Here is a 21,687-nt window from a genome sequence, read left to right on the forward strand (position 1 = left end):
AACTTTGCATACACTCGTGTCAACACTAGTTCCTCAGCACCCTATTGAGGGAGGGAGGGAGGGAGGGAGGGAGGGAGGGAGGGAGGGAGGGAGGGAGGGAGGGAGGGAGGGAGGGAGGGAGGGAGGGAGGGAGGGAGGGAGGGAGGGAGGGAGGGAGGGAGGGAGGGAAAGTAGGAGGAGGAAGTTTCTTCTCGCTGTTTTTGTAATGGACGATAGAGTAGCAGTTGTAGAGAGCGAGAGAGAGAGGGACAGTGAGAGAGCAGGAAGAGGTAGACGAAACAAATCATCTGACACAGAGTTTCAAGGAAACTACAGGAAGAAAAAATGAAGGACTGGGGGAGAGTGAGTGAATAGAGGAAAACTTGAATAACAACTTCAAAAAACAGCGAGAAAGTTGACCGACAGTGGAATGAGTATTAGGATAGAACAACACTGCTAACAGTGGAGGAGTGAAAGGTAAGAATGATCTTAATTTGCCTCTTGCCTACCAATCATTGTATGATTTTTATGCAAATTCACTGTCTTTGTCTTACTTTTGTTGGCTCTGACTTGGTGACTCGTTCTTTCAGATCACACTGGTGTGTGTAACTTTACAGGGAAAATTGTGTCAGTGAGTGAGGAGAATGTTTTGTAGAAGAGACACAGAGAGAAAACTAACTGATGATTTCTCCCAGACATAGTTTTCATTTTTGTCATGTTTGAATGAGGATTTTATTATTTCAATGACTTTAACACAACTTAAATGTATTTTTATTGGAATTATAGTCTAACTGTTCAGTGTTATGAAACTGAGCAAAGACAAACTAGCCAATTGATACTCATAAAACCTAGTCCCCTACCCACCTTACCTCAGCATGCTGATATAATAAAACCAAGTGGATATAGTGGGACTATATTTTCACCAGAACAACAATTCTGTGACATTCATCAACAGTAGGCCTACTGTACTCTTATGTCATGGCTTACAAGACCAGCTGAGAGAGGGACAGGCTAGATAAACACAGCAGCAAGGGGAAGGACTGTCGTGAGATAGAACCTTGATTTTCTCTTCTCTCGGCTTTAGTCTTGTGATGAAGTACGGTTATTCGGTTTCACACAAAGGAAATGATCACTCTGAAAATAAAGTGCCAATGTCTTATGGAGACAAAAATAGGCCTGTAAGAAAAATCAGTAAAAATAAGAAAAAAATCTTATTTTCAATGATGGCCTAGGAACAGTGGGTTAACTGCCTTGTTCAGGGGCAGAAGGACAGACTTGTACCATTGAGGATTTGATCCTGCAGCCTCTCAGTTTCTAGTCCAATGCTCTAACCACTAGGCTACGCTGCCACCCCAAAAATATTATTATTAGTATTAGTATTAATTAGTATTATCTTGTACTGGTCAGAAAACATCTTATACTGACATAACCTTGTGTTAATTTGAAACAAAGCTTTGACTTAGAACTACAGTAAGCCTATTCATTGTTTTCCAAACCAAACTTTCTCCCCTCGCACTTTGTTGTCATGTTTTCCATGTTAAAGGGGCATACTGCAAGTGAGAGGAGAAGATGGTTCAGCTAATAGGGAGGCCGTTAGTCAGAGCCAGGGAAAGATGACCTTTCCCTCCTGTTTATTTTTGGACAGCAGCAGGAAGAATGTTGGAGCTGGGGTGTTCTATTCTTGCTGTTAGATTCCAGCCTATGAATTCCAGTCTCGGAATGGTACTCCCCTTACTCATGATTGGTTCCAATTTAGCATAGACGTCAGCAATGTAATCTATAAATTATAGCTGCGAGCAGCAATGAATTGGGTTCACAGGTTGACAGAAAAGACACCATATCAGTTGGACAATAGAGCAAGCACTCTATCATTTAGGAACTCTCTTCCTTTATGTTCAACCAGTGCAAGCATTACCATGTTTATCTCTCAATAACACAAGGATGACGCAAGTGACGTTTAGTCTAGTGCTATAGGTTGGTTATCTTTAAATGCAGCAGGTAATCATTCTTAAAGTCATGGCTTAATGTGTTGAGTTTATACACAGTACCAGTCAAAAGTTTGGACACACCTAGTCATTCAAGGGTTGTTCTTTATTTTTACTATTTTCTACATTGTAAAATAATAGTGAAGACATCAAAACTATTAAATAACACATAGGGAATCATGTAGTAACCAGAACAGTGTTAATCAAATCAAAATATATTTTATATTTGAGATTCTTCAAAGTAGCCACCCTTTGCCTTGATGACAGCTTTGCACACTCTTGGCATTCTCTCAAACAGCTTCACGAGGTAGGCATCTGGAATGCTTTTCCAACAGTCTTGAAGGAAAATAGTACAAATAAAGAAAAACCCTGGAAAGAGTAGGTGTTTGGCCGCCCAGCCAAACTGAGCAATTTAGGGAGAAGGGCCTTGGTCAGGGAGATGACCAAGAACCCGATGGTTCGGAGATCCTCTGTAGAGCTCCAGAGTTCCTCTGTGGAGATGGGAGTACCTTCCAGAAGGACAACCATCTCTGCAGCACTCCACCAATCAGGCCTTCATGGTAGTGGCCAGACGGAAGCCACTCCTCAGTAAAAGGCACATGACAGCCTGCATGGAGTTTCCCAAAGGACTCTCAGACCATGAGAATCAAGATTATCTTTGGTTTGAATGCCAAGTGTCACATCTGGAGGAAACCTGGCACCATCTCTACGGTGAAGCATGGTGGATGGCAGCATCATGCTGTGGGGATGTTCTTAAGTGGCAGGGACTGGGAAACTGGTCAGGATCGAGGGAAAGATGAACAGAGCAAAGTACAGAGAGATCCTTGATGAAAACCTGCTCCAGAGCGCTCAGAACCTCAGATTGGGTTGAAGGTTCACCTTCCAACAGGACAACGACCCTAAGGACACAGCCAAGACAACGCAGGAGAACATCTCTGGAGAGACCTGAAAATAGCTGTGCAGCGACGCTCCCCATCCAAACTGACAGAGCTTGAGAGGACTTTCAGAGAAGAACAGGAGAAACTCCCCAAATACAGGTGTGCCAAGCTTGTAGCGTCATACCTATAAGAAGACCCGAGGTTGTAATCGCTGCCATAGGTGCTTCAACAAAATACTGAGTAAGGAGTCTGAATACCTATATAAATGTGATATGAACGGGGTTTTTTTTGTACATTTGCAAAAAAAATGAAAAACCTTTTTTTACTTTGCTATTATGGGGTATTGTGTGTAGACTGATGAATAAAGGCTGTAACTAATCAAAATGTTAAGTGAAGGGGTCTGAATACTTTACGATTGCACTGTATATGTTATTGATCCTTGAGGCAAATTTGTTCAACATGAGAAAAAACACCTACATACAAAGTGTAAAGTCTCTATGTCAAATGGGGCACCGGATATGAGGGTTTAACTCAGACTGCTTACGACATCGCCCCCTTTAGGCCAATCTGTGCTATTATTTTTGACAAAGTTTCTGTGTGCCTAATTGGAGAAAAAAAGTTACCAATCTAGGCTTGAGTTATTTGACCATGTAAAGGAAAAAATAATTGGAATCCAGTGAATAACAGGTTTCACGGTTTCGCTGTGAACCCCTAATAATGTTTCTTCAAGTTGCTGCTGGTTCCAGGGCTGTAGGCTCACTGTAAGAGTTGGATGTTTTTTGTTTGTTTTATATTCCTAATCATATTTAATCATTTTGAATTTGAGAAAATTCTGTACAAATCCTCACTAATTATGTCATTAAGCCAAAAATGTTAAACATTTAAATAAGTATGGTCACTGGCATGCACATTTCAGATTTATGAGCTAAGACAGATTTTAATTGGGTAATAATATATCTGTTGATATACTTCATGTAATGATGCAATCTCTGTGAAAGCACTGTAAGGAGGTTGTTCATGATCTTTCCCTTTCTTCTTCTAAGACGTCCCCAAAAATGTTGACGCTCCCCAGAGAACCCCCCGAGGACAACAGGATGCAGAGTTTCTGGATGGTGAGGAGGAAGTTACAGATAAAAATATCAACATAAGATTTTACAATAGTTTGAGGCTACCATTAACCGATTATCTACACTAAATGACCAAAAGTATGTGGACACCTGCTCGTCAAACATCTCATTCCAAAATCATAGGCATTTATATGGAGTTGGTCTGCTGTTTGCTGCTATAACAGCCTCCTGGGAAGGCTTTCCACAAGATGTTGGAGCATCGCTGCTCGGACTTGATTGGGCGATTCGTCCTGGCTCGCAGTCAGCATTCCAATTCATCCCAATTCATCCGAAAGGTGTTCGATGGGGTTGAGGTCTGGGCTCTGTGCAGGCCAGTCAAGTTCTGTATGAACCTCACTTTGTGCATGGGGGTATTGTCATGCTGAAACAAGAAAGGACCTTCTGCAAACTGCTGCCACAAAGTTGGAAGCACAGACTTGTCTAAAATGTAATTGTATGCTGTCACGTTATGATTTCCTCACTGGAACTAATGGGCCTAGCCAGAACCATGAAAATCAGCCCCAGACCATTATTCCTCCTCCACCAAACTTTACAGTTGGTACTATGCACTGGGGCAGGTAGCAATCTACTGGCATCCACCAAACCCAGATTCGTCTGTCGGACTGCAAGATGATAAAGCATGATTCATCACTCCAGAGAACACATTTCCACTGCTCCAGAGTCCAATGGCAGCAAGCTTTACACCACTGCAGCCGATGCTTGGCATTGCGCATGATGATCTTAGGCTTGTGTGCGGCTGCTCGTCCATGGAAACCCATTTCCTGAAGCTCCAGACGAACAGTTCTTGTGCTGATTTTGCTTCCAGAGGCCGTTTGGAACACAGTAGTGAGTGCTGCAACCGAGGACAGATGATTCTTACATGCTTCAGCAGTTGCTCCTAGACATTTACACTTCGCAATAACAGCTCTTACAGTTAACCAGGGCAACTTTACCAGGGCAACAATTTGACGAACTGACTTGTTGGAAAGATGACATCATATGACGGTGCCACGTTAAAAGTCACTGAACTCTTCCGTAAGGTAATTCTACTGCCAATGTTTGTCTATGCTCGATGTTATACACCTGTCAGCAACGGGTGTGGCTGAAATAGCCAAATCCACTCATTTGAAGTGGTGTCCACATACTTTTGTATAAATAGTGTATGTTTTGATTTCTAAGACTTTGTACGTTTTATATATCACAACTAAATTTGCCAAATAACTCGAAATCTAGCATATATTACCTGTTTCAAATAACTAAAAATCTAGCATATAGGACCTGTTTCAAATAACTCTAAAGCTAGCATATAGGACCTGTTTCAAATAACTCTAAAGCTAGCATATAGGACCTGTTCCAAATAACTCGAAATCTAGCATATAGGACCTGTTTCAAATAACTCTAAATCTAGCATATAGGACCTGTTTCAAATGATCATGTTTATGCTCATATGTGCATTTGGTCCGGAATAGAAAAAATATATAAGTTCTGTTTTATTAATAGATTATAGTTCAATTATATTCTTCTACAATACAATCATGTCATATAAAATAATGTCGTTGGACTTATAAGCATATCTTGTCAGCTAAACAAACAAGCCTACAGCCTACGGAGTATAGCAAGATAGCATACAGTAGACCATCTCATATTCTGTTCTTCTGAAATACATTCTCTTCATATCGTAATGTTTATTTAGACTGGCCTAAATGGATTTAATGTGATGGTGTATATTCAATTGATTTATTCGATTGTTTTGATGGGTCTGACTTCTAAACTTGAAAATATGAAATATCCTTATTCATGTCACTGAGGGAGAGAAGGGAATGTAAAATGCTTACATTCTGTCAGAATATGTTATTGTTAGACATCAGAGATCCTATGGAAAGGAGAACGGTCACAGTCTGGACAGCCGTGAGCTGGGGAGGAGTGAGGAATTTGGGCCAAGGTCAGGTCAGATGAAGTGAGGAAGAACAGATATAACTAAAGTTCTGTCTAGCAACAGAGGTGTATTGGCTGTTCAGATGTGTAAGGAGGAGACTCAGCATAGGAGGAAGTTAAATAGCATACAGTGAAGACTTTTGCTACATCTCAAACATAAAGATATAAAACTGTATTTTTTTGTGAAGAATTGGGACACAATTCTGACATTTATTGGATATTTACATAACAAATCAAAAACTTCAAAATTATTCAGTAATGTTTATTTAGACCGATTACAGCTGTAAGTCACTTGGGGTAATGTCTCTATGGATCCCATTCCTCCTTAGCTCAGTGAGGTTGGATGGAGAGCATGAACAGCAGTTTTCAGATTGGATTCAGGTCTGGACTTTGACTTGGCCATTCTAATTGACCTGGATAGGTTTTTTTTGAACCATTCCATTATAGATTTCCTTATTCATGTTTTGGATCACTGACAAATCTCCGTCCCAGTTTCAGGTCTTTTGCAGACTCCATCAGGTTTTCTTCCAGAATGGTCCTGTATTTGGCTCCATCCATCTTCCCATCAATTTTAACCATCTTCCCTGTGCAGTAAAGCAGGAATGCCACCACCATGTTTGACAGTGGGAATGGTGTGTTCAGGGTGATGACATCAGCCAAACATAACATTTTGATCCAAAAAGTTCAATTTTGGTTTCAACCAGAGCACCTTCTTCCACATGTTTGGTGTGTCTCCCAGGTGGCTGGCAAACTTTAAAGCACTTTTTATGGATATCTTTAAGAAAGCTTTCTTCTTGCCACTCTTCCATAAAGGCCAGATTTGTGCAATATACGACTGATAGTTGTCCTATGGACAGAGTCTCCCACCTCAGCTGTAGATCTCTGCAGTTCATCCAGAGTGATCATGGGCCTCTTGGCTGCATCTCTGATCAGTCTTCTCCTTGTATGAGCTGAAAGTTTAGAGGGACGGCCAGGTCTTGGTAGATTTTGGTCTGATACTCCTTCCATTTCAATAAGGTCAGGTCTTGGGATGTTTAAAGTGAGGAAATCTTTTTGTATCCAAACAGATATAACTTTCTTAAAGTTCTGTCTTGTTCAACATGATGCTCTCTGGCTTTTAACGGACCTCTGAGACTATCAGATGCATTTAACGGAGAGATTACACACAGGTGGGATTGTATTTATCATCATTAGAGGAATTGGATCATTAAGATCACTGAACTTCTAGGTTTGTTGAATAGGGTTGAATAATTTTGCACGCCGAATTTTTCATGTTTTTGATTTGTTAAAAAAGTTTGAAATATCCAATAAATGTGGTTCCACTTCATGATTGTGTCCCACTTGTTGTTGATTCTTCACAAAAAAATACAGTTTTATATCTTTATGCTTGAAGCCTGAAATGTGGCAGAAGGTCGCAAAGTTAAAGGGGGCTGAATACTTTCGCAAGGCACTGTATACAACTGTAACTCATTACAGTGACATTTGAACTTTGCTAGTGTTGATAGGCTTTTTACCACCAGCCATATATAGAGCTCTGATTATTAGTGTATATGTGTTGTGTGAAATGATACAGAGAGTGTTAATGAGGAGAAAGCACTATCTACAGGATGTTGTGACAAGATGGGAAAACAAGAAAAAATCTGAAAGGTTCAAATACTATTTTCTTTTTAAAGCTGCAAAATGTTTGGTTAAGACGGCGCCGGAGAGGATGGCTCCTAACCAACTGTGCTATTTTTTTGTGTGTGTGTTGTTTGTCACTTATTTTTTAACTTATTTTGTACATAATGTTTCTGCTTCCGTCCCTTATGACTGAAAATAACTATTAGACATTAGAACAGTGATTACTGACCTCGAACTGGAAGAAGCTTTTTCTTTTAACGAGTCCAATGATAAGGATATACTGCTTTTCCAGGAACAGGCCCAAATCCCCGTCATTTGCGTGAAGAAAAGATGGAGAAAAAGGGGGCAGAGGTCGGGCTGCCTTCTGAGAATTCATTGGCGAGCGAGTAAACTCCCACCGCCATCTGTTCTATTGGCTAACATGCAATCATTGCAAAATAAAACTGATGACCTATTTTTTACTTCAGTTAACATTGTAAATATTTTTTTAGCTCTTCTTGAACTGCACTGTTGGTTAAGGGCTTGTAAGTAAGCATTTCACGGTAAGGTCTACAAATGTTGTATTTGGCGCATGTGACAAATAATGTTTGATTTGATTTTATATGTAACTTGTTGTGTTACCTAACCAAATTCATGTTGAAATGTGTTATGTGTTATACAGTGCCTTCGGAAAGTATGCAGAACCCTTGACTTTTTCCACATTTTGTTCAGTTACAGCCTTTTTCTAAAATTTATAAAACATTTTTTCCCCCTCATCAATCTACACACAATACCCCATAATGACAAAGCAAAACAGTTTTGGAAATTGTAGCTAATTTATTAAATATAAAAAACTGATCCTGACTAGTCTCCCAGTCCCTGAAACATCCCCACAGCATGATGCTGCCACCACCATGCTTCACTGTAGGGATGGTGCCAGGTTTCCTCCAGACGTGACGCTTGGCATTCAGGCCAAAGATAATCTGAGAATCTTTAGGTGAGAGTTTTCAGGTGTCTTTTGACAAACTCCAAGCGTGCTGTCATGTGCCTTTTACTGAGGAATGACTTCCATCTGGCCACTCTACCATAAAGCCCTGATTGGTGAAGGTTCTCCTATCTCCACAGAGGAACTGTAGAGCTCTGTCAGAGTGACCATCGGGTTCTTGGTCACCTCCCTGACCAAGAATGAGCGATGAGCTGTCCTTTAAAGCAGGTAACCTGACACCACAATCTCTTCAAATCACAGTTCAATTCAGTATTATGTCTAACGCATTTAGAGATGACGGTTCCTTTAGCCAGTCCAATGTCTCAAGTGTATCATCCTGAATCATGTTTGTTTCCATACTTGTATTATTCCAGGTGAAGTGTTCCTGAAGGTTGAGGAGGAGGATGACCAGGGCTGGTGCAGGGGGATGCTGGATGGAGGAAAGGACGGCTTCTACCCAGCTAATTACATTGAGGCTGTTGTGCAGTGATGATGTCATCCTGCCACGCCCACACTCAAGTGTTACCTCAAGTGTTACAAAATGTGCATGTGTTCATTGACAAATCCACTTTGGTGCAAAAACAATTTAGAATTTTGAGTTGACTTTGACATCTCACCAAAATAACCATAAACATGAAATGTTAACGCCCACAATGTTATCATAATCATCATGCTGAAATATGCAATGTACATTTTTATCTAAAGATTGATACCCTCAATTATCTAATTTTATATCACCAAATTTTTACATTCTGGCACAAAGAACAAGAGGTAAATGAGAGGTAAATACAAAAAATACTATAGTAAGTGCCTAATAAATGCCAAAGTAAGTAATGGGGTTGACCGTAACTTAACCAATTAATCTTAAATCTGCCATAAATCGCCTTGTGACCTGGGGAATGAAAGCTTGCTGTGTGCAACAGGGAGGGTCAATTGAATTCAAGCTTTGCTCTTGCAGGAATCTCTCTGCTTCCACATTGTCCTTGAAAATCTTTTTCTTTCCCTTCCAAGTAGAGGGGTCGCTTGGAATGCCAGTGTGTGTCTGACATTCTTCCTTTGTAGTTGTTTCTTTGCCATTGCAACCTTCTTCATTGCCAGTTCCCTGGACAGGTCCAGGAAAAAGACAGCCAACGGTCTTCTCACTGAACATCACCCTTTTCTTTCGTCTCTTTTTGTATCTTGTCCCGGGCTTCAGATCTTAGGAAGGAGATGAGAACCGTTCTCCGGGGGCCCAATCCTGTCAGGCATAGTTAAACTGCGATGGGTTTGTTCAATTTCAAATTCGTGCCTGTCGTCAAATCCAAATCCTTCTGCGATGATTTTGGTCCACCACCAGCCTCACTGCCCTCTTTCAGATGAATCAATCTCACCGTATTTCTCCTACTTCTGTTCTCAAGTTCTTCGACACGATTCCACAATTATGTCCAGCTTTATCTCGCGACTCTCATTACCCTTCTCTAGAAGGGAGATGGTATCCTCCACGGTTGAAATTCGTCCCACTGCCCCATCATCCTCTCTTGTATCGCATCAACTCTTTCCTTTAGCTCGGTAGTTCTTGTTTTTATCGTGGAGACATCAGACCGACCATGAGAAATGCTGCAACTGAATATGCATTTTCTTGTTTGCTTATGGCCCCATAGACCCCTTTCTGTGCCAAGCTGTCATCAAGGCAAAGGGTGGCTATTTTGAATAGTCTAAAATATGTCAGATATATTTTTATTTGTTGAACACATTTTATTTTGGTTGCTACATGATTCTATGTGTGTTATTTCATAGTTTTGATTTTTTATTTATTTATTTTTATTTAACCTTTATTTAACCAGGTAGGCTAGTTGAGAACAAGTTCTCATTTGCAACTGCGACCTGGATAAAGCTTAGCAGTATGAACAGACAACACAGAGTTACACATGGAGTAAACAATTAACAAGTCAATAACACAGTACAAAAAAGGCGAGTCTATATACATTGTGTGCAAAAGGCATGAGGTGGTAGGCGAATAATTACAATTTTGCAGATTAGCACTGGAGTGATAAATGATCAGATGGTCATGTACAGGTAGAGATACTGGTGTGCAAAAGAGCAGAAAAGTAAATAAATAAAAACAGTGTGGGGATGAGGTAGGTGAAAATGGGTGGGTTATTTACCAATAGACTATGTACAGCTGCAGCGATCGGTTAGCTGCTCAGATAGCACATGTTTGAAGTTGGTGAGGGAGATAAAAGTCTCCAATGATGAGAAAATAGTCAAAATAAAGAACCCCTGGAATGAGTAGGTGTGTCCAAACATTTGACTGGTACTGTATATGTGTATTAAAATGGTCAAAAGTTTAGTATTTGGTCCCATATTCTTAGCACGCAATGATTACATCAAGCTTGTGACTACAAACTTGTTGGATGCATTTGCTGTTTGTTTTACTTGTGTTTCAGATTATTTTTGTGCCCAATAAAAACGAATGTATTGTGTCATTTTGGAGTCGCATTTCTTGTAATAAGAATATAATATGTTTCTTAACACTTCTACATTTAATGTGGATGTTACCATAAATACGGATAATCCTGAAGAAATCGTGAATAATGATGAGTGAGAAAGTTACAGTTGCACAAATATCATACCCCCAAGACCCTCTAGGTTAGTATTTTTTAAGGGGAGTGGGTGAAATAGATGCCGCTGTAACTTTCTCACGGATTATTATTTACAAACGTTTGACTACTTTATTACACATATAAGTGAATTTGTCACCCGATATGGATGAAAATATTCCCAACTTAAAGCTGACAGTCTGCACTTTAACCTCACAGTCATTGTATAATTTCAAATCCAAAGTGCTAGAGTACAGAGCCAAAAATGTGTCACTGTCCCAATACTCTTGGAGCTCACTGTAGATGAAAATTCCCTTGGTAAATAGTTTGGTCTGCAGCTTATCATGAGGTATTCTAACAAAGGCGAACAAAACTCAAGACTTCCTTAACAACAGCTGGTGCGGGATCTCTAATGTTAACAAAGTGACACACCCCTCTTCTCTTTGCCTTACCGAGTCTGCTGTCCAGTCTTCACGATGCAAAGAAAAACTGTACACTGAGTGTACAAACATTAGGAACACATCTTTTCATGACATAGACTGACCAGGTGAAAGCTTTGATCCCTTATTGATGGCACTTGTTAAATCCACCTCAATCAGTGTAGATGAAGGGGGGAAAATAGGTTAAAGAAGGATTTTTATGCCTTGAGACAATTGACATATGTATGTGAATGGTCAAGACAAAAGATTTAAGTGTGGGCTCCCGTGTGGCGCAGAGGTCTAAGTCACTGCATCTCAGTGCAAGAGGCAATCACTACAGACCCTGGTATTGTTCCAGGATGTATCACAACCGGTCGTGATTGGGAGTCCCATACGGTGGCACACAATTGCCCCCGCGTCGTCCGGATTTGGCCAGGGTAGGCAGTCATTGTAAATAAGAATAAACTGACTTGCCAAGTTAAATATATAAAAATAAATAAATAAGTGTCTTTGAACCGGTTTGAGTGTTTCAAGTTCAACAGATGTTTAACACTCAACAGATTCCTGTGTGTATTAATAATGGTCTACCACCCAAAGGACATCCAGCCAACTTGACACGTCTGTGGGAAGCATCGGAGTCTACATGGGCCAGCATCCCTGTGGAACGCTTTCGACACCTTGTAGATTCCATGCCATGATGAACTGTTCTGGGGGCAAAAGAGGGTGCAACTCAGTGTATATCCATGTACTTGTTCAGCAAAGACTCTGAGAAACATAGTATATTACAGTTTTTCAGGTCCCGTTGATAGGATAGATCCAAAGGGAGCTCGTCCAGTTTGTTCTCCAGTGATTGTACTGTTCTGGAAAAATTCTTACACAGGGACACTCGAAGTCCATCTTAAATGAATCATTGTTTATTGTCAGCGCGCTGGAGAGGTTCCAAACAACTCAATGCACCATAGTACACATCAATCAGGAGCTCTCTGGGCAGTCCCAGCAGATGTCTTATATATGGCTATACACAGACAAGTTATATTTGCATGACTTAGCATAATTAATTCATCATTATTGTTTTGTTTCATTCATATGACCGACCACTACTGTTTCATAACATGTAACAGACCAACACCTTACGAGGCTTCTCCTCTCTAAGCTGAGACTTTGAAACTGGGATATCTTTCGTTTGTTCTCAAAACAAGGTCTGGGCGTACTGCCAAATTGCAGCTACTGATACTGCCAAATTGCAGCTATTTGTTTAGTCAACCACTTGCATGAACACAAAAATTGTTTTTTAGAACCGCACATGATTAGAACACAGAAATTAGGTATAAGAAAAGCATAAACATTATTCCCTTTACAGTACATTCGCCAATGGTGGTGTATTTGCTTGACGACGTAGTCTCGTCAGGGTGCCAGGTCGCATGCCTCTCTTTCGCTGTAACATCCTCTTTTGAGTCCCTGGGATAAAGGCCTGGTCTGGAGTAAGAAGAACATCCAGAGCTGCCAACTGGTTGAAGTATGTTTGTTAGTGATCGCTGTTCAGATGTCTAGAAGCTGTTTTCGGTCATAAGAAATGATAGAGGAGGCATTATGTTTCAGGTAAGACCCAAATTGTGTTGAAGTAGCAATGTTTATTACAGCAACAGGGGCAGGCAAACGACAGGTCAAGGCAGGCAGGGGTCAATAATCCAGAGTAGTGGGCAATGGTAAAGGACGGCAGGCAGGCTCAGGGTCAGGGGCAGGCAGAGGGGTCAGGCAGGCGGGCTCAGAGTCAGGACAGGCAAGGGTCAAAACCAGGAGGGCAAGAAAAAGAGAGACTGGGGAAAAGCAGGAGCTGAGACAAAACGCTGGTTGACTTGACAAACAAGATGAACTGGCCACAGACAAACAGAGAACACAGGTACCCAGGGGATAATGGGGAAGATGGGCGGCACCTGGAGGGGGGTCCTTACCTTAAGTGGTATGGCCACCAATGGATTTTGCCTGTGGGTTTGTCTTCACCCCTCCATCAACCTATCAGGGGGAAGTCAAAAGGAAATCACTAATTACAATTAAATGTTCAGGTAAGTTATGATTTTTCCGGCACACTTCAAATGAAATCTTGCTAACATTGTTCACTGCTACCACCCCTACCCTAGATACTGCTGTGTACAAAAAGACCACCGAACTTTTGTCAGTGAACCAATTAATGTTTTCCAGTTCATTAATGAATCTTGTGTAGTCCACATTAACAATGCTCTGTCTCTCCCAGCTCCCCTCCCTCCCCCAAACAGAGTGTGTCCTTGCAGTCCTACCCCTCGAGCACCCTCCTCAGAATCTCAAAACAACAGCCCCCTTTCCAGAGCAGAAAATCACATTTAAAAATGGTGAGGTGAAGAGAGCTCCCAACTCCTTGCCACTGTTTGAGAATGCAGCCTTCCATCTTAGGTAAGGAGTTGATGTTCTGTCACACCCTGACCATAGTTTGCTTTGTATGTTTCTATGTTTTGTTTGGTCAGGGTGTGATCTGAGTGGGCATTCTATGTTGGATGTCTAGTTTGTCTGTTTCTGTGTTTGGGCCTGATATGGTTCTCAATCAGGTGTTAGTCATTGTCTTTGATTGGGAACCATATTTAGGTAGCCTGTTTTGTGTTGGGTTTTGTGGGTGGTTGTTTCCTGTTTCGTGTTTGTTGCACCAGATAGGGCTGTTTCGGTTTTGCCACGTTTATTGTTTTGCATTATATTTCATGTTGAGTTTTCCTATTAAAAACATGAACTTCAACCACGCTGCATTTTGGTCCACCTCTCCTTCACAGGAAGAAAGCCGTCACATGTTCCAGGCTCGCTCAAACAGCTCACATCTCAAACAGCTCAGAGGAAGGCCCCAAAAATTGTCAAAGACTCCAGTTACCCAGGTCATAGACAATTCTCTCTGCTACTGCACGGCAAGCCATGAGACTGCTGAACAATTAATCAAATGGCCATCCGGACTATTTACATTGACCCTCCTTTGTTTTTACACTGCCCCTCACTGTTTTATCTATACAGTCACTTTACGAATTACCTTGACTAACCTGTACCCCCGCACATTGACTCGGTACCCCCTGTATATAGCCTCGTTATTGTTATGTAATTTTCTTGTGTTACTTTATGATTTCATTTTTTTACTTTACTTTATTTATTAAATATTTTCTTAACTCTATTTCTTGTACTGCATTGTTGGTTCCTCTCTGGGACAGGCGTCCCACTAGCGGGAAAACTTCCAGTGAAACTGGAGGGCATGCAATTCAAATAAATAATCATAAAATGTATGGATATTAAACATTTAGGAACATACAAGTGTCTTATATTGGTTAAAAGCTTACATTCTTGTTAATCGAACTGCACTGTCCGATTTACAAGAGGCTTTACAGCAAAAGCATGCCATGCAATTGTTCATAATAGCGATTAAATATTCACTTACTTTTTAAAAATCTTCCTCTGATTTGTCATCCAAAGGGTCCCTTTTACAACATGTAGTGTCGTTTTTGTTAGATAAAATCCTTCTTTAAATCCCAAAAGATTTGTTTAGTTGGTGCCAATTGATTTGAGTAATCCACTCGTTCAACATGCAGATAAAGGAATCCAAAAAGCTACCGCTGAACTTGTTAAAACAAGTCAAAATACATTTCTATTCAATCCCCAGATACCCTAAAATGTAATTAAACTATAATATTTCATACGGAAAGAAGTATGTTCAATAGGAAAACGATATTAGCAGGTGTCTGTCCTCTTCGTGTCACGCTCCGCCTCTTCCGTTCTCCTGGCGCTTGAGTGCGCCTGATTACCCTGCATCACACGTTTCTGCCATCCACCACTCATACCTGCCTTCCCTCGTCACACGCATCAGAGTTATTGGATTCACCTGGACTGATTCATCACCTGTTATTTCCTCCCCTATATTTGTCAGTTCCCTAGCTTTGTTCCCTGCCGCTTCATTGTATTGTTTTTGTCTTAGTTTATGTTCTTGACGCTGTTCATGTCTTGTCTATGTCTGTTATTATTAAATGTTTTACTCCCCGTACCTACTTCGTCCATCCAGCGTCATTCTTCGTGACACTTCATTGCGCACTGTATCCTAGTACTAAAACTCATCATTTTTCCTCGTTTGGGAAAAAACAAGCCTAAAACCTTGAACAAAGACCACTGACATCCAGTGGAAGCCATAAGAATTGCATACTGGGAGCTAGATTACATTTTATCCCTATACGTTCTAATGGAAGAGCATGGGCTCTCAAAAAAAACATTTCTGGTTGGTTTTTCTTTGGATTGTCTGCTACCATATCTATTGTGTTATAGTCTCCTACATTATTTTAACATTTCTACAAACTTCAGAGTGTTTTCTTTCCAATGGTACCAATTATATGCATATCCTGGCTTCAGGGCCTAAAAAACAGGCAGTTTACTTTGGGCACATCAGTCAGGCAGAAATGGAGAAAAATAGACCCTAGCCTGAAGAAGTATTAAGGGCTTGTAAGTAAGCATTTCACGGTAAGGTGTAAGGTAAGGTACCTGTTGTATTTGGCGCATGTGACAAATATAACTTGATTTGTTTTGACAGGTTTGCCTAGCAATAATGTCATGTTTATATACAGTTCAATTGGCATTGTATCAGTATTGTGGCTAACATTGTGTCCATCTCTACCTTCCTCAGCTCTACTTCCTTCATCCATGCGATCTCAATCACCTGCTTACATCCAGCCAATCCCAGGCACCACTTCCCTTCCAGTAACCAGAGGCTGACCTTCCCGAAGGAGGAACCAGACATTGGGGGTCATCCATGGGATCCAGACTACTCATACATTATCCCAGAAGGCAGTGGGGAAGGGATGAAGCATTTAAACACCACCGTCAACAGATGACTGGTCAATGTGCTTCAAAGAGACATTCTTTGGTAGGCTTAAAGCTAGTATAAACAGACAATACTGGCATTCATGCTATCCACATATTAAGATGCCAACAAAACAAAGAGTCTTGCATGTGATGACAGATGAAGATATGGCAAAGATTATGATGACAACCAGAACATGAATTGCACAGTGACATTCGAAGTGGTCTCTATTGACTGCAAAAAAATGTATGGGCCTAATAATAAAGACAATTTAACGGTAAAAATGATTTACCGTTTTAATGTAGCATGAACACATCAGTCATGATACTTTCATCTGATTGCCAAACAAATCACTTCAAAAAGTAGGCTACCTACCTGTGCATGTTCGTCCACACCAAACTAATCAAACAGTGCAATGGATGTACACTTGCACCATTAGTTTCATGGAAATAGATATCTGTTTACAAAACACCAAAAAGTGTACCTAATGACATCGGACGATTGTCATTGATTGGGCCTACGTTAATTGATGCAGCTTACTGACAAATTCACCTTTTTTGTATCCTGAAAAGTCGGGACACCCCCCAAATGGGTCTGAAACTGTCCAGGGTAAAACGGATGGTCACCATAAAACACACAGTCATTTTACTGGACTAGGCTACAATGTGTAGGCCTATTACCATGAACTTCAACTGGGGATACCGGTAGCCATTAATGTAGTGGTCAAAAAAATAGGTGGGCATTTTTCCAAAAAATGTGGGTAAACTGCGTAGCTAGACCTACACCACTGCCGGTAGCCTACCTTCTCAGCAGAGGCAATTTTACACACATGAACACGTGCGGAACAGGTACCCTACATTCAATATAATACACCAGTTGAATCAAAACATGTTTGTACCATAGTTCATGAGTTGTCAATAATTCATTAATTGAATGCTCGGAGTCTTCACAGATCGTGTGACACAAAACACTACTTTCCTTTCCTTACATTGACATTCATGACAGTGTTATTTGTAATTATTAGAACATCATAACATTGAAGTTAAAACCTGTATGATTCCTGGATCTTGGAAATCTCTGAAAATGCACTGTAAGTGTAACTATGCCTATGTAACATTTCATTATGTTTAGACGTAAAAACAGTTACCAAAAGAGTCAACTATAGGCCTACTGTCATTGATGTTGGATGGATTGGATGCACATTCGTGTCTAGCTGTAGGATAGTTGTCTAGTGATATTGGCGGCCATCATCAGCTGATCCAGGAAATAAAATATTGATAGAAAATAATAAAGCAAAATAAATGGTATACTTCTTATGGCCACGGACGGCATAGAGAACACCAATACCCGCGCGCACCTGAAAAACAAAGCAATGAGCCTCTAAACAGCTGACTGACAAAAGCAAACTGATAAATCAACAGATACATCTAATGCATTGGAATAAAGGCTATTTTTTAAATCAAGGACGAATGGCAAACAAACAGCAAAAATGAGCAAGTATAAGGGAAAATCTATGCGTTTAAAGGAGCTCAGCTGAGGTCAAATTCAGCGCTACTAAGTGGTTAGCTCAGTGGCCATGGAGACGGTATATACAGCCACATAGAAGTAAATGGTTTAAACCATGACAGAGAGTTGGGGGTGTTTGTTTAATTTGGAAGCTTTTATTTTCATATGTACCACTGTAAAACGTATTTGCATTTAGAGGAGCTAATGTCTCATTCAGGGCAGCTGAGCCTCCCCTGTAATTTGCACCCTGAAGACAACCAGCGTTGACATATGATTCTCTATACTTCTAGCTCCATCCTTGCCACCAAGACCTTCCTTTGAGGTCCTGTCCAGAATCCCTAGTCTTGTTGCCTGATTCTTACATGCTGACCAGACCAGACACGTCGCATGCGCGAACGTTGCAAAATATATGTAGAAATCCATGTTATTCAATTATTGTGTTATTTAACTTGTGTCTAATCGCAGTGCTCACCATAAAGGGCTGCATAGAAGGCTGCACGATTAATCAAATTCAGATTGAAATTGAGATATTGGAATGTGCAATATCCATATCGCAAGTGGCTGCAATTTTCTCCTTTGACACTGTTAATGCAACAAAAACTAGACTACAGTACCTCCTTCAATGAGAAGCGTTGAAGTCCATTGATTCACTCGACATGCACAGAAGATGCTGGCCAATCACAAGCGGGCTCTATCACTCGCTGCATGGCATGCACATGCTGGCCAATCACAAGCGTCCCCGCTTCGAGCATGCAGTTAGATGCTGGTGAGGAGAGAAGGCAAAACCTCAGCGTGTGTCGGAAACACGAGTGTGGTAAGGCTAGATTAAAAGAATGTGATAGGAATACCTCCATAATAAATGTTGTTCTGTATAATCAATATTGTTTTGTTTTAAGTACAGTGGGGCAAAAAATTATTTAGTCAGCCACCAATTGTGCAAGTTCTCCCACCTAAAAAGATGAGAGAGGCCTGTAAATGTTCATCATAGGTACACTTCAACTATGACAGACAAAATGAGAAAAAAATCCAGAAAATCACATTGTAGGATTTTTAATGAATTTATTTGCAAATTATGGTGGAAAATAAGTATTTGGTCACCTACAAACAAGCAAGATTTCTGGCTCTCACAGACCTGTAACTTGTTCTTTAAGAGGCTCTTCTGTCCTCCACTCGTTACCTGTAATAATGGCACCTGTTTTAACTTGTTATCAGTATAAAAGACACCTGTCCACAACCTCAAACAGTCACACTCCAAACTCCACTCTGGCCAAGACCAAAGAGCTGTCAAAGGACACCAGAAACAAAATTGTAGACCTGCACCAGGCTGGGAAGACTGAATCTGCAATAGGTAAGCAGCTTGGTTTGAAGAAATCAACTGTGGGAGCAATTATTAGGAAATGGAAGACATACAAAACCACTGATAATCTCCCTCGATCTGGGGCTCCACGCAAGATCTCACCCCGTGGGGTCAAAATGATCACAAGAACCGTGAGCAAAAATTCCAGAACCACACGGGGTGACCTAGTGAATGACCTGCAGAGAGCTGGGACCAAAGTAACAAAGCCTACCATCAGTAACACACTATGCCGCCAGGGACTCAAATCCTGCAGTGCCAGACGTGTCCCCCTGCTAAAGCCAGTACATGTCCAGGCCCGTCTAAATTTTGCTAGAGAGCATTTGGATGATCCAGAAGAAGATTGGGAGAATGTCATATGGTCATATGGTCAAATATAACTTTTTGGTAAAAACTCAACTCGTCGTGTTTGGAGGACAAAGAATGCTGTTGCATCCAAAGAACACCCTACCTACTGTGAAGCATGGGGGTGGAAACATCATGCTTTGGGGTTGTTTGTCTGCAAAGGGACCAGGACGACTTATCTGTGTAAAGGAAAGAATGAATGGGGCCATGTATCGTGAGATTTTGAGTGAAAACCTCCTTCCATCAGCAAGGGCATTGAAGATGAAACGTGGCTGGGTCTTTCAGCATGACAATGATCCCAAACACACCGCCCGGGCAACAAAGGAGTGGCTTCGTAAGAAGCATTTCAAGGTCCTGGAGTGGCCTAGCCAGTCTCCAGATCTCAACCCCATAGAAAATCTTTGGAGGGAATTGAAAGTCCGTGTTGCCCAGCAACAGCCCCAAAATATCACTGCTCTCGAGGAGATCTGCATGGAGGAATGGGCCAAAATACCAGCAACAGTGTGTGAAAACCTTGTGAAGACTTACAGAAATGTTTGACCTCTGTCATTGCCAACAAAGGGTATATCACAAAGTATTGAGATAAACTTTTGATATTGACCAAATACTTATTTTCCACCATAATATGCAAATAAATTGATTAAAAATCCTACAATGTGATTTTCTGGAATTTTTTCTCTCGTTTTGTCTGTCATAGTTGAAGTGTACCTATGATGAACATTACCGGCCTCTCTCATCTTTTTAAGTGGGAGAACTTGCACAATTGGTGGCTGACTAAATACTTGTTTGCCTCACTGTCGTTTGACATTCAATGCTGGTTGAAGCTGTATATACTGACCCAGACCCGGTGCCAGGATAAAGTGACTAAAGAGGGCAGTTGAAATCGGCGTTCTTATATTGGAATTATATTGAATTCTGCTTATATCACGCCATACGACAATAAACATAACGTTTAAACGCGAGAACCATTGAGTGCTTTTAAAGTGACGGATAGTTAGGCTGCAGATTTTGCGCCAATCTCCACTGCCGTAGTATCATCACAACGGACAGTGCCCTACACACTAAGACAAGGTTGTTTTGGTAAAGAATATAGGCTACAAGATAGACGGGGTTGTTCACCAATTACAAACAGCCTATGTGAATGCAGCCGTACACACAGCTGTCTTACCAGAATAATTGCAAACTAAATGCTGAATAGCAGTTTGGCTTGGAATACCAACACAACCGCAAATGTGAACAAATGAATGAGAACAGAACAAGACAGTGGTACCAAGTAGTAGGCCTAGTAAACAAAATATCAGATTGATAAAGGCATGACACAATCTATATTTAGGCCAGTTACATTAGCAGTGAACAAAAGGCGAATGGAGATCCAAATAACCAAAACAACGAGATGCAGCAATGCACAGCTGTCTTGCCAAATAAATCCTGCCCCCTTCAAACATGGAAAATTAGCCACTCATGAGTTCAGCAACACGTCGTGTTACGGCATTATACATTTCTGTGGATCAAATTCGAGTAACCAATTAAGCAATGCCAGCCTACCATAAACACATTTCCAATACGTACAGTTCCATTTACAACCACGAAAACCAATGGGCTACCAAGAAAACCATAATATAATGTATCTATTTCTATGATGAAACACACCGATATGTAGCTATACCCAGGGGCATTATTTGGGGTCTTGCATTGGAATTATATTGAGTTCTGCTTATATCATGTTATATCACAATAAAGGGAATACATCACAATGGAAAATTAGTTCTCGCATGTGGCTGTGGACGCCCCAAAAGTCAATCCATGTTTCAATGTAGTAAGCACGGTTGGCATAGCGGAGAGAGGCCTAGAGAATCATTGCAGGATATCAAGTGGGGTCAATTTGGAGCAGGCGATTTCAGTCTGCAAAAACTGGCGAGCGGCACTAAGCTCAGCTTTCCAATGTATTTTGCTCAGATCCAGCAGTGGTTTCACCTTGTTCACAACTATTAAGTCATGGCTCTCTGGGTCAAGGGCACACAAGGACTCCACCAGTTGGCTGTTGCATTCACTGAATCGTTCTGACATTCTCACCAATGACAGCATTCAACGTGATGAAGGACAGTCTTTTACACTCTGTCTTTTCTCCTCTGTCCTGCTGGCCTACTGTACTGTCCACCATATAGCTG

The 21,687-nt window shown here is 40.9% G+C and overlaps 1 long non-coding RNA gene across 3 annotated transcripts; it reads left to right on the forward strand.

Annotated features, from left to right (window-relative positions):
* Positions 1-211: 211 nt before the first annotated feature.
* On the forward strand, positions 212-10,932 carry LOC135523974 (uncharacterized). Of its 3 annotated transcripts, XR_010452890.1 has the most exons (5): positions 212-456; positions 3,886-3,954; positions 8,379-8,479; positions 8,608-8,695; positions 8,842-10,932. It is a non-coding gene; the product is annotated as an uncharacterized LOC135523974 (long non-coding RNA). The 3 variants fall into 3 exon arrangements; XR_010452889.1 differs by having other exon boundaries at positions 8,379-8,695; XR_010452891.1 differs by lacking the exon at positions 8,379-8,479.
* The last annotated feature ends 10,755 nt before the right edge of the window (positions 10,933-21,687 follow it).

The sequence above is a fragment of the Oncorhynchus masou genome, chromosome 31, assembly GCF_036934945.1.
Source record: "Oncorhynchus masou masou isolate Uvic2021 chromosome 31, UVic_Omas_1.1, whole genome shotgun sequence".
In the NCBI taxonomy this organism is placed as follows: Eukaryota; Metazoa; Chordata; class Actinopteri; order Salmoniformes; family Salmonidae; genus Oncorhynchus; species Oncorhynchus masou.